This window comes from Sciurus carolinensis, chromosome 5 (genome assembly GCF_902686445.1).
Source record: "Sciurus carolinensis chromosome 5, mSciCar1.2, whole genome shotgun sequence".
NCBI classification, from domain to species: Eukaryota; Metazoa; Chordata; class Mammalia; order Rodentia; family Sciuridae; genus Sciurus; species Sciurus carolinensis.
In genome coordinates, this window is record NC_062217.1 from 44,120,286 (window position 1) to 44,136,559 (window position 16,274).

The window sequence follows — 16,274 nt, forward strand, 5'->3', positions numbered from 1 at the left end:
GTAGAGTATTCTAGGCTCATAGTATTCTAGGCTTATAGATTATCAAACTTAGGAAACGAGTGTGCAAGGATCCAAGGTCTGGGAGTCTGCGTTTTGGATTCAATTTCCAGCTCTACCATTAACTAGCTGTGTACTTGGACACTTTTCAGAAATTCTCTGAATTTTTGCTCCTCACTCATAAGATGATGGGGCCAGAGAAGAATTACACCATCACTAGGTGACCCCTTGGGTCTTTTCTGCTTCTGAGTTTGTGTGCTATAGCAGCCGCTCTGGTCTCACCAGAGCTGGTTTGTTTGGGGCTTGGTGAGGTTAAGCGCTCCCTGCTTATTAACCTTGGAAACCTTGATTCCAGCTCTGACTGCAAACAGTCCTGTGAGACCACATTGTGCAAAGGAACAACAGGGATTAGAAGGAGGAAAATAGATCATTTCCCTCCAGGCAGTACATTCATGCTCACAGAGGATATGTAAGTGCTTAGCTGCTAGAAAAGGGGAGAAAGTTCAGTTCAATAAACATCAATCAAGTGACTTTAAAATACAAGAGGGTCTGATGGCAAAGAACCCAAGCTGCCGTTCAGCCTCTGTCCTTGAGTAGTTGATCTGGTTAGGGAGACCAGACATGGAGACAGACAGACAGACAGACAGACACACACACACACACACACACAATTAGACATGATACTTCCACAAACGCTGACTTAACATGGTACAAAATACTAGCCATACCACTCAGGTGGTATAAAGGTGAAAAATGTTCCATCCTCAAGAAACTTAAGTAAGGCAGGCAATGATTCTTAAAGTGATTTTAGAGAAGACTGGAGTCATGGGGGCCAGAAATGATAATTAACATATATTTACATAATACTGTCACGTACAGTCCACATACTGTTTCCCGGGTGAGCATCCCTCCCGGCTTAGCCTTACCTCTCTGGTCATTCCTTCTCAGTCTCCTTGCCTCAGCTGCCCTGTAAGTAGGGGAGTCTCTAACTTGCCCAGGACAACATTCCCAGGAGACCTTGTGCACATCCATGGCTTCAAAAATCCCTTCTCAGCCTGTGACTCCATGAGGTAGAAATCCTGTTGTGTTGACCTGCTTATCACCAGCACTTAGCACAATGTTTTTCCTATATTAGATTATTAAAAAATACTGCTGACTGAATATGTGTTCTTAGTCTAGAGCTGCTCCTCATTTCCTGTCTTAGAAAACCAATTGATGCTTTTTATCTCTACATGCATGTCCCCTGGGTATCTCACACTCAGAAAGTCTAGGAAGAACTCGTTAGCCCCAAGTGACCCCCCCTATTTTAGTTAGTTTTATAATTGCTGTGACTAAATGACCCAGTAAGAACAATTTTAGAGGAGGAAGTTTATTTTGGGGGGCTCATGATTTCAGGGTCTCAGTCCATAGGCAGCCCATTCCATTCCTTAGGGCTCAAGATGAGGTCAAACAACATGGTGGAAGAGAGTGGCAGAGGGAAGCAGCTCACATGTGATCAAGATGCAGAGAGAGGCTGCACTCCTCAGATACAGAACGTATACCATACTCCCAAACCACGCCCCCAATGCCCACCTCCTCCAGCCATACCCTACCCATCTACAGTTACCACTTGGTTAATCCCATGGGGGATTAATTAGCTGATTGGGTTAAGATTCTCCTGACCAAATCATTTCACCTCTGAACTTCTTGCATTGTCTCACATGTGAGCTTTTGGGGGACTCCTCATATCCACGACACCCCCAAACTTCCTCTTTGTTATGATATCCCTAGCTCAATGGATCATACATCTTTCTACCCGTAGTCACCAAGGCCAGAAGCATGGGAACTCTACTGCATTTCTATTGTACCCCACTCTTTCTTTATTTTACATTTAGTCAATCAACAAACTAATGGAATTGATCTACTTGTTTCTGTTTTATTTCTCACTTGAATTATTTCAACAGTTGTTAGCTAGTGTCTCTCATCTCCCTTAAGTGTTGGATCTCTCCCATCATGACCTGTGGTCATAACCCTGCCCTTGGTTTAATTTTTATGTGAGCATTTTTTCTTTGTTCTAATTTCCTCAGTTGCTTTTTTAAAAAAGACATTAAAAGAATCTTGTCATGTAGTCTGTGTCTATTTTTATAAACATCCAAAACTATCACCTAATTAGTTGGTAAATAACATGTACACACTATGTTATTCTTAAATTTTTTATTATAAAGCAAATCAAACAGGCTTCTATTAAAAGAATATTGGCTCATGCAGTTGAAATGGAAGAACAATTTTGACTTCATACACAGCCAAATATAGAGCACAAACGTGTTCATGGTACTTTCTTGTTCATTATCTTTTGTCTCTCATTTCTTCTGTCAAATCAGAGATGTTACCTTTATTGATAATCTTTACTAGTAACTTCAAAAGATTAGCATTTCATTGGCATAGGGAAAGTAGCATGAGGCAGGTTGTACGTTCTAAGATGGTCACAAGATCTCCCACAAATAAAAGAAAGTGAATACAATCTATGCTCTTATGTGACTTTGTGACTTCAACCCTGGAGAGGTGGAGTTCATGTTCCCTTTCATTGCATCTGGGTTGTCATGTGAGCATGATAGTAGTGATGCTCTGAGTTTGGTCATTAAAGGTGACTTGGCTTCTGTCTGTTCCTCTTGGGATGCTCACTCTTGGAACCTGTCCATGGGGAAATGGAGTGAGTTGTGGAGAGATCATGTGGAAAGGAACCCCATCCTTAGCACGGAGTGAGCTCCCAGGAAACATCATTCTCCCATCATGTGAGTGAGGATGACTTCTAGTTCCCACCACCAAGCCACTTTCAGTTTTTGAGTTCTCTCAGTGGAAGCCCCAGACACTATGGAGCAAAGGCAACCTGACTTGTTGAGCCCTGTCCAAATTCCTGACCCACATAGAATATGAGAGTGAATAAAATCATACTGTTTAACTTGTAAATTTTAAAGGAATTTATTACAGACCAATCATAACTCAGTACAGAGAAAAGTGTGGAACATCTCATGTGGCTCCAGCATAAGTGCCTTGAGTAATAACAGCAAATCTCTAAGTAATGTTAGTGCTCCTCGTACGCAACAAGGAGGATTTATATTATAAAAAACTTTAATTGTTACTTGATTTGTGTGACATTTGCAAGAGAGCCATACCTCATATATCCATAGATTTTAGATTTGTTTATCATAAGCAATCCCAAACCAGGGACATCTTGCAAAAAGTACTCTATAGATTAGGACTTCTTGAAATGCTGTAAACTATTTATTAGGAGGTCAGTTATCAGAATATATAAAAAAGATGTTAGCCTAGAGCACTTACCTTCTTTCACCTGGGATGATCTCTAGAAAGACTGTGGGGAGCCATCTATGACTAGCAAACTCAGGTTTGGTCGACCTGTCAGACACGGAAATCTGATTTACAGGAAATGGCAATCATTGAGAGATTGTTCCAGATGGCCTAAGGCACGTGAAGAGTGGCTCACCACCAGAGTTTGCATGTCCTGGATGTGTCACATGACCCGCTGGAGCAAAATGGCTTCCGTCCTCTTCCTCATAGAAGAAGCTCCTCCTGGTCCTTCTTTTACTTGTACAAACAACTATAAATAAAAGACAGGTTGGTTCTTCCATTATTAGAGCCAGATTGGTATGGCTCAGTTGGTCATGCCCCTGCTTCAAAGATAATTGTCTCCTGTGATTCTTCTATTAAATAAGTTTCTCAGTGATTAATTTACAGCCAGCCCATCCCTCTGACAGAAACCCTTTCCCTCACCCACGCTGGTTGTGGAAGAAACTCGATAACAGCTGTCTGTCTGAACTCTCTTTCCTCTTCATCGCCTCATTTATTCTACTTTGAGCAATTTCTTTCCAGATAAACAAGATGGCTTCCAGATGGCTTCCAAGCGCTCTAATGCCAGTCTATCCTATCAGGAACCCAACTCAACTGTTTTTGTTTTTGTTTTTGTTTTTCCTCTCAATCTTCTAGAGAAAGTTCCAGGCTATCTCAGATTGGTGCTGATTGTCCAGGCCCATCTTTAGAACTACTGGTGATTTGATTACACTTAAAACTGAAAGAGGGCTGGGGAGACAGCTCAGCTGGTAGAGTGCTTGCCTCGCAAGCACAAGGCCCTGAGTTTGATCCCCGGTACCGCAAAAAACAAAAAAAACTGAATGAACAAATCAAGGAAATTTAGACTGTTATAAGAAAAAGGAGGAATAAATGCTGGTCCTGAAAACGTGTGTGTGTGCGCACGCGTGCGCGTGCGGTCTTTTTGAAGTGGTGTCCATCCAGTCTATTTTCCATTCTGTTGCTAAAAAAAAAAAAAGTTTTCTAAAATATGTCTAAATATTCTGCAAATTGACATCTCAATGATAGAGACCATTGTATAAGCTGGAGTAATGCTGGCTGCTGTTACAAATAACCCCCTGTGTTTTAGTAGCTTAGCACAGTAGAATTCCATTTCTTAATCACAAAATAGGCCAATGCAAATATTCCTGGTTGATGGGTGATTTTTTTTTCCTCCACACGGTGATTCAGGGACTCTAACTTCTTCTGTTTTGTGTCTTTTCCAGGCCCAAAGGCCATGGAGTCTTCTGTGTCTAGTCAGTGGAGGAGGGAAGAGAGGGTAGGGAAGTCATGCTACTTTATTTTATTTTAACTTCTGTGGTGCTGGGGTTTGAACCCAGGGCCTCTTATGAACTAGGCAAGTGCTCTACAACTGAGCTCATCCCCCGTCCTGAAGCCACCTTTGTAACATTTAGGCTCAGATATGACACTCTGCACTTTTGCTTTTCTTTCAGAGTTGAGAGGTGGTCACATGACCCCTTCTTATGTAAGGGGATTGGGAGACATAGTTCCTAGTGACAACCTATGAAACAGGGAGAAAAAAATCTGCTGGTCTGTGATGCATTCCTTTCCTAACCCCTGGTACCAAGTTGATGCTGAGGACATCTGTGGAGTAAATTATTTTGTCTGTGCCTTAGATGATCATAAGGTTTCAGGGATAGTGCATCAATAAGGCCTATGGAAAAGTAGATGCCAAATGCCAAATGAGGTCTCTGGAGGGGGACACTGCAAAAGGCTGAGCAAGAATGAACTTTAGTTGACCTTGAAAAGGAGAAAATGTGAATATAAAAGGTTGTCCAGTGTCCCAGTGAAGTGACTTTTCTGTTGCCCCATTTGGTGGCAATGTCCCTCTCCTAGGCCATGTGATATGGAAAAGCCTTCTTTCAGAGGCCTCTGAGGGTAGGTGGAATTTAACTATAGTTCTACAAAACCTGTTGGGGAGTAGTAAAAGATGGGAAAAGACAGATTCAGTGCTCTTACTCTCAAGGATTTTTGGTCATGAATACGCTTTTGGTGATAACTGTTCCTTTTTAAGTGGAATCCGCTGGAGTGAGCTGTTTAGCTGAGAAACTGGAGCTATAAGCAGGTACCTGCTGCTCTGTATGATTCAAAGGCCATCTTTGTGGCAAGCAAAGATGTATCTCTGCAGCCCATGTTTCCTTTGGGAAATGGTTTCTACTCTGTCTGGGTATTCCTACTGTGTCTCTACTGCAGATGCTGCTGGAATCTGTGGAACTGTATTAGGTCTGACTTTGTGCTTGCTGAGCACAAGCAGCTAAGACTCCAAGACCACAGAAAGAGCATGCTGGCCTCACCTTGACCTTGGTCTGGAGAAGGGGCCCTAATAAAGATTGACTGGGTAAAGTTTGGACTGGGTTTGGCAAATCTCGACCCTTTAAAATGGAAAAATTCAGACTTTAAGACACATTAGAAGTGAGGACATAGCTCCTGATCTGGGTAGTTGTTATGAGGGGAGGTATTCCTTTGAAAAAATTCTTCTAGCTATACCTTATTATTTATGCAATTTTCTATACATATGTGATGCATTTATAAAAAAATTTTTACTTGTAAAAGGAAAGGAGTTATCCATTCTCTGGTAATTTGGGAGGGTGAATCTCATCCCCCTCTCTGCTCTCCACTGTGAGGATCACTTAACCACGACAGCCTTTGGGAATGGAGTAGAGTCTCCACCCAATGGGCTGGACTCTCTCATGGTTGACATCTGAGGGGCATTTCTAGGGCTGGGCGTGGGAAGTTGCTAAACAGCTTCTTACAGAGTGAGAAGAAATTCTCTCTCTCTCTCTCTCTCTCTCTCTCTCTCTCTCTCTCTCTCTCTCAACATCATGGTCCTGGACCCTGAGATATTTTGGTAATCCAGATGGTGGCTTTTACCCGGACATGAAAGAGGAATACTTCTCAGCACTTTTCAAAAACCTTCATTTAGGGCTGGGGATGTAGCTCAGTGGTAGAGTGCTTGCCTAGCGTGTGCAAGGCCCTAGGGTCTATCTCCTGTCCTGTAAAAAAATAAAATAATATACTACCACCACAAACCCAATGCTTATTTGCTTAATGTGAATAAAAATATTTATTTTTCCAATAAAAACATGAAATATAAACATACACAATATAAGCATTAAGCATAAACAATCATGTCATTTATGTGAGAGGAATAATCTGAACTGATACCCAGAGACTGAGGTGTGCAGAGATGGAGAGCAGATGGCTTGGCTGCCGTGAACCTCGGAGTGGATCTATGGAAGGCATTTCGAGAAAGGGCATGTTGACTTGTCCTCACGTTCCCGCTCTCAGCCTTGGGTGAGAATTGTCTATTTGTCAGTATCCCCCGTAGACAGTAAAGCAGATGCTAAGGTTTTGAAGTTACCCCAGTACTTGGGCTTAAGAAGTGCTCAGAAAATATTTACTGAGAGGGCCGGAGATGTGACTCAGTGGCAGAGTGCTTGCCTAGCTCGTGTGGGGGCACTGGGTTCAATCCTCAGCACCACATGAAAAATATAAACAAAAAACATTATGAAAAAAAGAAAGTGTTTGTTGAGCAAATACCTGAACCCCTGGGTACCTGCCTTGCAATCGGTGTCCTTTCAAAGCAACTTTCCCCTAGAACTTCAGCTTTGCATTCCCAAGGCCTGGTACAATCTCAGGACTCCATAGACATTTGGGGGCTAATGAAGGAATGATATGAGTCCCAAGTTTCCCGTTTTGCAAATATTTCACAGGTTCATTAAAATAGGTTGGACATCACAATCTAAAGCTTATATTTATTACTACATAATTATTTTCTATTATAATATAATTTTAATTATTTACTATATTTACATTTTTATCATCGTTCTGTATCTGGGATAATGGGACAAAATGGGTTAAGTAACTGAAAGAAAGAAAGAAAGAAAAAAGGCTATGAGTCTTAAGTACTCAAAAAGCAAAGCAGGGCTGGGGTTGTAGCTCAGTGGTAGAGCGCTTGCCTCACACCTGTGAGGCATTGGGTTTAATCCTCAGCACTGCATAAAAATAAATACATAAAACAAAAAGTGTTGTGTCTATCTACAACTAAACGAAACATATTTTTAAAAAGGCAAAACAGCGTGGGATGCTTTTTTGTTGGGAGTAGGATACACCTGCTGAGGAAGACTAGCCCTTGGGGCCATTTTCATAAGCGGATGAAGTAATGGGCAAGCATTCTTCTTGGGATGAGACACTCAGTCTCAAAAATTAGGATTAGTGGGACAAAGAATCCCCAGTCTCTTTAGAATGGATTCATTCCCCCTCTGCCAGAATTTGCTCCTGTCTCGGCACTCGGGCCTGCAGGAGGGATGGAAAAAAACGAAGCTAATTTTACTACCAGATTTTATTAGTGTTTCAGGCCATTTTTCTGCTGCTTTCTTTTAGCTCGCGAGGGAATGTTAAATAGAAACAGTCAATGGTAAATACATTAAATGTTTAGAATCCTCTCCGAGTATCAGACCATTTTAACACCCCTCGTCCCCAAGAAATCGATGCTCCTGGAGGCATTTAGAGCTTGGCAGCACACTCCTCACAACAACTTTGATTTATTGTGAGTTTATCGGGTGCCAGACAATAGGCCGAACATTACATTTTCTGCTGTCATGTTTCATCACACTGGCCCATTTTACAGGTGAAGACACTGAGGCCCAAGGAGTTAGGAGTAATGCAGTATGTCGCAACACCAGTAGGTGGCAGACCTGGGACTTGAACATTGGCCGACTGACACCAGGTCTGCTTTGTCATTGACTGCATCCCCAGGAGGAGGCGGGGGTGGGGGGATTTGACCAGGTTCCAAAATGGTGGGGGATGTACCTTATGCATCAGAGCACAGAATGTTCTTAGAAGACCATGGAGGACAGTGTGATTCCACTTTGTGTCCAGATTAGTATGTGATTGTTTTTGCTTAGGTCTCTCTAGAAAGGTCTGGATCTTTCCCATTGTGTAGGCTGCCACCAAGACATATAGGTCTTGATGTCCCCATGTGGAGTTGCAGACAGTTGCTACCATCCTGTCCTCCTAAGTCTTCCTGTGGGTGGTGTTTCAGATCCTCTTGGCCTTAACTGTCTCTTGTCCTAGTTGCAGTGGCACATGGGCTCCAGCTTACTCCACACAGGTAGGACCGTGCCTTGCCCATGTGCATGTTGGTCACCCCTCACCTCCCCCCCTCCCCCGCTCGGAAACTCCTGCTGTTGCCTCCTGACCCATGCATGTGCAAGCTGGGAATGTGTGCAGTGGTGGTGAGTGGTTAATGCTCTCTGGGAGACCTGTGACCTAGGGAGGCAGGAGTGGATGATAAATGCTTCCCTTCTCCACATTCCCTTGGGCCAACTTTACAAACTATTCACCTGGTTTCTCTGTAAGGACAGGAATCAGCTCTGCAGCCTTTTGCACAATACCTGGCAGTTAACTAGTACTAAATAAATACTGAATAAATAAATTTTGAATGAGAGCCCAAAGAGGTACGATTGTACTTAGTAGTAGAGGCAGCTCAGTAACTGGCCTCCTTGAATTACTTCTCCTCCCTTCACTACTTCCTTCCATTTCTCTCTCCTATTTTTTGTGGGGGCACATATTGCCTAACCAAGTTAAAGCATCTGGGGCACAGATCATCTAAGGCACAGGAGTGAGACATAAGAAAGCAACTAGGGCACCCATGGTTCTTTGAGAACCAGGGGAAGGGAAGAGGAGAATTCCCAGGCCGAGTTCAGAGTTAGGGAATCAGTTTCTTACCATCTCAGGCAGAATTGGTGATCATGAGGTTGAGTAGGGGTTCTAATGTTATTCTAACAGTGAGTTGGTTCCCAGGGACATTGGGTTCTTTGTCACCCAGTCAGGGGAAGAACTCTACTTTTCCAGCAGTGCATACTGTGTCCATGGCTGCCCCAGAGAGATTTCCATAAGGCTGTCTCAAACAATGGGTCATCCTGACTGTACTGAGGGGCTGAAATTCAAAGGCACAAGTAACCCATAAATCAATACTGCTAAAAGCCATTCACATGCTTACATATATAGCAACTGTGAAAGAGATGGAAATGAATGGACCTGGAATGAGCTTCTACACAAATGCCTTGCAGAGCCCTAGGTACTCAGTCCTCCTTCCACCAGCTGAGGAGGAAAGAGCCTGACCAGAGAATTTTCCTGAAGTTGCTCATTGCTGCCACACCATGTTGCTGTTGGAGAAGAGTCTTGCATGATTTAATCCTCATTGGGTTAGTTCCCACCCTGCTCCAGATCCTGTTCAAGTTTCAGTGGGTATGTGAAAGAGGACAGGCACATTCTTTGTTCAGTATCAAACTTCGCCAACAGCTGCCTAGACTCTTTATAGCACATCCATGGTCCCTGGATGCATGCTATGGCATTACTAGCCTGAGCCTGTGTACCCGTCTGTATTGAGCAGAGCCCAGGTCCTCCCCCAGACTCCCCTGGCTTTCCTGCTGAGCTCCGTTTTGAAGAATGTGTCACACTGCCGTACTGCATGCCTAAATAGGTACATTTGTCCCTAAAGAACTGTTGGTCAAGTCAAGATGCTATGGTTTGGAAGTCTTCTGCAAAGGCCCACGTGTAAAGACTTGATCACCAGATGGTGGCACTATTGGGAGTTGGTGGAACATTCAAGAGGTGGGGGCATAGTTGGAAGAATTTAGGTCACTGGAGATGTGCTCTTGAAAGGAATATTGGAACTCTAGTCTCTTTCTTTCTCTTTTCTTGGATTCCTGGTTGTGATGAGGTAAGCAGCTTCCTTCACTATGTACTCCTGGAATGGTGTGTCTGGCCTGTCACAGGCCCAAAGTCAGTAGGGCCAAGCGACCACGGGCTACAACCTGGAGGCAAAATGAACTTTTCCCCCTTATAAGTTGATTATCTCAGGTATTTTGTCACAGTGAGGAAAAACTGACTAATACACAAGAATTATTTATTGTTCAGGGCCCTGTGTCTGACATAGGTGGTCCCACTGTTTCCTTCCCCTGGGCAATAGATGCTTCCTAGCTCTATATAACTTGTGGCTAACTTATATAACAAAGAAAAGACCCTGGATATGATCCTCAGGGAATAATGATTCCTCTTAAGTTGACCCGTAACTCTCCTGGGCTTGGGAGGGCTGCCATAATTTATCAATATCTTAGAAGGTACCATGCTGTGATAAGGAAAGCCATGTTAAGTGGAAAAATAGACACACATACTTCCTGCTGAAATTATAGCAAGCAGAAAAGCAAAGTTCATTTCTTATCATCTGTGTCAAACATTTAAAACTATTTTGACAAAAGTCAGCAAAGTGCTTGTTTGCTATAATATGTCTCTGCTATTTGTCCTTGCAGAGAACCCCTTGCATGTGTAATTAAAAGGTCACTGTCCTGGAATTCTTGAAAATGGGCAGGAGAGAAGAAAATGTTCCCAAGTGGCAGGGAGAATCTGAGGGCTCATTCTCCTCCAGTTGGACTTGCTTGGCTTTTCTACTTTATGGCATTTGCTTCTTGATGCTGGCAATGCAAAAGGTGAGTTTATTTTTCAGTTGGTGACATCTGCATGGACTGAAGCTTTTTAGGAGTTACCTTTAAGGTTGTGCTGAAGGTCCACAGACTGAAGGTGCCTGAGGACACAAGCTCTGGTCCCTGTTGGAGATTCCTGCTAACACACACATTTGTTCTTGACAGTACAACTGGTCAATGTAAATTAAGGGGTTGTCTCTTCTTGGCCTTATTTTCAAGGCTGGCAGTGATAAAACTTCAAACGGAAGTCCTGGTATGAGGAACATCAACCCTTCTGAAGACCTTCTTCTCTGCTACTTTGTTTGAAAAATCCCCCCAAGGAAGTGGGGAGAAAAATGAGCACCGGTCTTGAATTGATTATGTGTCATCTGGATAGTTTAAAGTTGGCTTCTCTAGTAAAATACCTTCACCCAGCTGGGCTGCACATGGAGAAAAGAAGAGTCCTTTTATAAGATACCTGAAACAATATGCGGGCTTCTCAACATTCCTTGGACAGACATTTCAAAGAGTGGGTATTGTCAAAGGTCAACTACAAGTAGAAAAAAAGTAAATAGAAGTTAATCAAAGAGGGCTGGAAGGGACACTCTCTAACATACAGATGTGACAGAAAAAGCCAGCATTATGGGAGGTCAAACCTCCCACCCTGGCTTCTGACTGACACGCCAGAAGTGAAGTGAACCTTGGGCTGGGGGTACGGACACCTCACACATGTCTGGCTGGGGATGTAGCTCAGTGGTAGAATGCTTGCCTAACATGCATGAGGCCCTGGGTTTGAGCCCCAGCACTTCAAAAAAAGAAGGAAATCAGAAAACCCTCACTGGGGTGCTGGTGAGGAAGAGATGAGGGGAACGGGAAAGTTCTTAAGAGTCTGTCCCTATCATAAACCAGCTTTGTGCTCTCTGGGAGGGCAGGTGCCAGAGTTGACTGGTTCTCTTGGTGCTTTGGTAGTTTTTAAAAAAATCTCTCTTCCGCCACCCCAGCATGCCTAGGGATTCTTTCCGGTGCTTCCTGGAGCTGGAGGAAGCAGCTCTGGTCTACCCTTCCCAGACCCTGGTGGTCCAGCAGTGTACCATGGGCTCTCAGGATCACAGTCGCTCAAGCCACACCCAGCCTTCTCTTGCCCATTTCCCAGCCCCAGAGAACATGCACATGGGTTTTGCCCCCACCCGCTCTGGAGGGCAGACCTTTCCTAACATGAGCCCTCTCCTGGGCTCGTCAGCTTCTAGCCAGGATCTCCTCGCCCTTTCGATTTCTCATCTGGACACACACACCAGCCTGCCCTGTCCATGTCTCCAAACTGTAATGGGTTTGCACTAATCCAAGGGGTCTGCCTGAAGCTCTGCCCTCTTGAATTGGGGCTAAGGCAGACACACCCTCTGTTGGTCCTCTTTAGGGAGGCTGGGACTCTAGAGATGAGATCCTTCAAAAGTCCTTTTCCTGGGTTCCTCTCAGGGCTGCCCTCTCCCACCCTCCAGGTGGGAGAGACATTCAAGTCTTCCCATGGTTCTGGGCTCCAGGCTGGTTTGTTTCACACCACAGCCAACGAGGTGTCTGTCATCTGTCATGTCTGTTTCAACTGAGACTTCTTTTTTGACCTCTTCCACATACATCATCATTGACCATCATTGTCAGCACAGACTATGAGTGAGTGGTTTCTAGAAGGTGGCACATGTTGGGGAGGGGACAGGTGAAATGGCAAAGGTGGGCAGGGGCTTCCTTGTCCAGGTGGCTTACCACTGTGACTCTTGTCTAATCAGGTTCTGCCTTGGATGGGAAAAAGGGCGAAGAAGGATAGGCCCCCATCTCCTTGTGAGAACCATCAGCCTTTGCTTACTACTGTATAATTGCAAAGCATCTTTAATAGACACATTCTCATTTAAAATGCAGGGAACTCAATGAGAAGGTTATTGTCTGATTCCCACTTTTACAGACAAGAACGCAGGTTTGGGAAGGTAAGCGGTTGCCAAGGTCACACAGGTGGAAGGTTACTGATTCAAATTTAGTAATCTGACTTGAGTGTGCTCTTTTCCTTAGACCGTAATACTTGGAGTCAGGGTGGGGAAACTTCCAGAAAGTCCGACATGAGGCAGGGTGTTGTGCTGTGGGAGTAGCTGGCCAGCCCAGCTTGGTGTGTCCTCAGTGGTAGTGGTAGTGGACGTTCTGTTCTCCACACCCACCTGCCAAACAGAACTACCTGTGCTAGGCAAACAGACTGTGACTTCATGCCCCACGCTTCACACCTGACACCTATAGCCCCGACTAGTCCTGCCCAGGCCTCAGCTTCCCTGTCCTGGAGTCACATCTCCAGTGACATCCAGACCTTGGTAGATAACCATTTTGTCCAGCAAGCAGCCTTGAAGGAGCGCCCTCTATCGCCCAGAGAAGGTAGAGAAGGTTGTGCAGGAATATGGCGGCTGGTTCCCACGTGCCCCACAGGATTTGGTCACCTCCACAGCCACACTCATCCTTTGGTTACCAGTGTCCCAAAGTCCATCCACAAATTCTTATACCTCCTCTTCTTTTCTGCATCATTTGGTTTTAGTTCATTTAGAAGATAAGATCATATGCCAAAGGAGTAGGAGATAGGGTTTCTATGTTGGTCTTCCTAGTAAGAGGCTTACATGGCATTTTGCTTAAATTAATCTTTGTTTTCAGGATAATAAAAGCAACACATATTGATGTAGAAAAATTTAGAGCTACAAAAATGTATGTGGAATGTGGGAAAAAGTTTAAAAACGTATGCACAAGCTACTTATAGTTTAATATTTTGTGTATTTGCTTCTAACATCATATGTATGCATAAATATATATAGGAATATGATGACATATATATATATATATATATATATATATATATAGTGCATATATATTTAGAATAATAAGTCTATGCTTTTTTTCACTTACCATTATGTCATGGGCCTATCCTCCCAGCATTAAGCCTGGCAAACTTTCAAACATTCTGCATTGTACAGACTATGGAAACACTAGAAGCTATTCTATAGAGTACGCCAATCTTTCTAACACAGAAACGTGTGAGCTGAGAGGAAGAATAAGGGAAGTCACACTAACATGTCCATTGTAGCACATTCTATTGTACTAGAAAGAAAACAGATGGAACAATCTTCTAAGGGGTCCTCATCCCTTGTCCAAAGACCTAACCAGATAAGAGCCCAGGAAACCAAGGCTGAAGAAAGTGATACTGCGGTGCTGTTGAAGCCTAGAAATCTTGTTTGTTTTCTTCCCTAAAAATAAAATTAAGTGGAGACTACCCAGGTTCTCCTATATCCTTGTGATCTGCCACAAAAATTTCCTCTTGCCCGCACAGTGGCTCACACCTGTAATCCCAGCAGCTTGGGAGGCTGAGGCAGGAGGATCATGAATTCAAAGCCAGCCTCAGCAAAAGCAAGGTGCTAAGCAACTCAGTGATATCCTGTCTCGAAATAAAATACAAAATAGGGCTGGAGATGTGGCTCAATGGTGAGTGCCCCTGGGTTAAATTCCTGGTATAAAAAAAAAGTCTCCTCTCAAGGAAGCCTGTATATCCATCCTCATCTTCTTCCCCTTCTGTCTACAACTTCTAGCTCTCAGCACTCCACATTCCCTTCTTTATTGTGAATTTAAGTAGAAGCTGGGATACAAAAGCCTCATCCTCTCATAATTAAAATGCGCCCAACTCTGTGCAGAGAAAGCTCTTTTACATAAGATCACTCAGGTCTAGATGGGTCTTTGAATTGGATTTTTAATAATAGACCAAATCTTGGGACTTCATGATGCCTCGGAGAACAGCTCCCTTGCTTTTAAATTCAAGTTCACTGGGGTAGAGGAAGGGAGTCCAGGAGGGAGGAGAGGAGGGAAGGGGGGTTATGGGGAGTGAAATTGATCCCATTATGTTATGTGCTGGTACATATATGCCACAGTGAAACTCACTGCTCTGTGTATAATTATTATGCACCGATTAAAAAAGAAAGAGAAAGAAGAAGTAAATCCAAGTACCTGATCCACATAATCAAAGGCTTGCAAAACGGAGTGATTTGGTCATGGGTAATGCTGGGAGCTCTAGATGATTTGTAATTGTCAACTACAGTGTTGACAAGGGCCTACCAGCTTCTAACACACTATCGTGAAGCGTTCTCAGTCCGTGCCTAAGGGCGCCGCCTCCCACCCACCGAAGGCTGCGGCCCACTGTGAAAGTCGCGTAGTATACCAAGGGTAGAGAAGTTTCTCTTCTGCTCAGGACTCTGCTGGAAATGGCTTTAACCACATTTAAGATTAGACCTGTAGCTCAAACCCGGGTCTCCTTCCTCTCATTCACACGTGTTTCTGTGTTAGAAAGATTGGAGAACTCTGTAGAATTCTTTGGGGTGTGTTTCCATATTCTATAAATCTTGTTACTCTGGTGGTTTGGAAAGCATCAGGTGAAAGGCTTCGAGTCGTTAGAACAAAAACAACTGGTTCTGTTGTTGAAATATATTCTTGGTTTACTCTTTTACTAGACCACAGACTGGGTCGGGGGATGAGGAAAAAAGGGAGGTGAGAGGAAGAAATTCCTAAATTAACTTTGCATGCCTGAGGATCCGGAGTCATTAGAGTTTCTTCCCCTGCACTCTTCTTTCCTCTCTTGCTTCAGGCTAAGTCTGGGGTTTGGGGTGGATGAAACTTTAGAATCACCAGTTAGGGAGTCTCACTCTCTGAAATGAAATGAAATGAAATTGGGGCTGCAAGGTGCCTGGAGCTCCTGACTCAGCATGGGACCAGAGTGCAGGTTGGTGATGGTGGTGGCAGGTGCTGGTGGAGACCCAGGGCTTGACCTCAACGTCTCCACGTGGTCCACTGCATCTAGATCTTTTCCCACCCAGCCAGGTAGAGGAGATTTAGAAGCTGTGAAAGGTAAAATCAAGGCCTCTCAAAGATGTCTGCATCCTAACTCTTGGAACCTTTAAATATGTTTTATTGCACAGCAAGGGGGAACTAAGGTTTCTACTCAGCTGACTTCAGATGGGGAGACTATCCTGGGTTATTGGGGTGGGCCTGGTGTAATCACAGAGTCCTTAAGTGTTGCTAGTCAGGAAGACAGAGGCAGAAGAGAGGGAGTCAGAGGGGTGGCCTCATGATAAGATTCAGTCCTCTGTCACCATTGCTGACTTTGAAGATGGTGGAAGGGAAGAAATGTCACAGTCTCTAGAAGTCAAAAACACAAATGCTTTTTATACTAGAACCTCCAGAAGGAATGTAGAGTTACCGACACATTGATTTTCATCCCTGAGATTCATTTTGGTCTTCTGAGCTCCCGAACTGTAAAAGAATAAGGTTGTGTTGTTTTAAGACACTACATTTGTTGCAAGTTATTTTTTATAGCAACCTCAGGAAATTAATATTAAGGTGAACCGGCGGAAGCCTGGATCAGGCAGAAGAAGCAGAGGTTTCTGA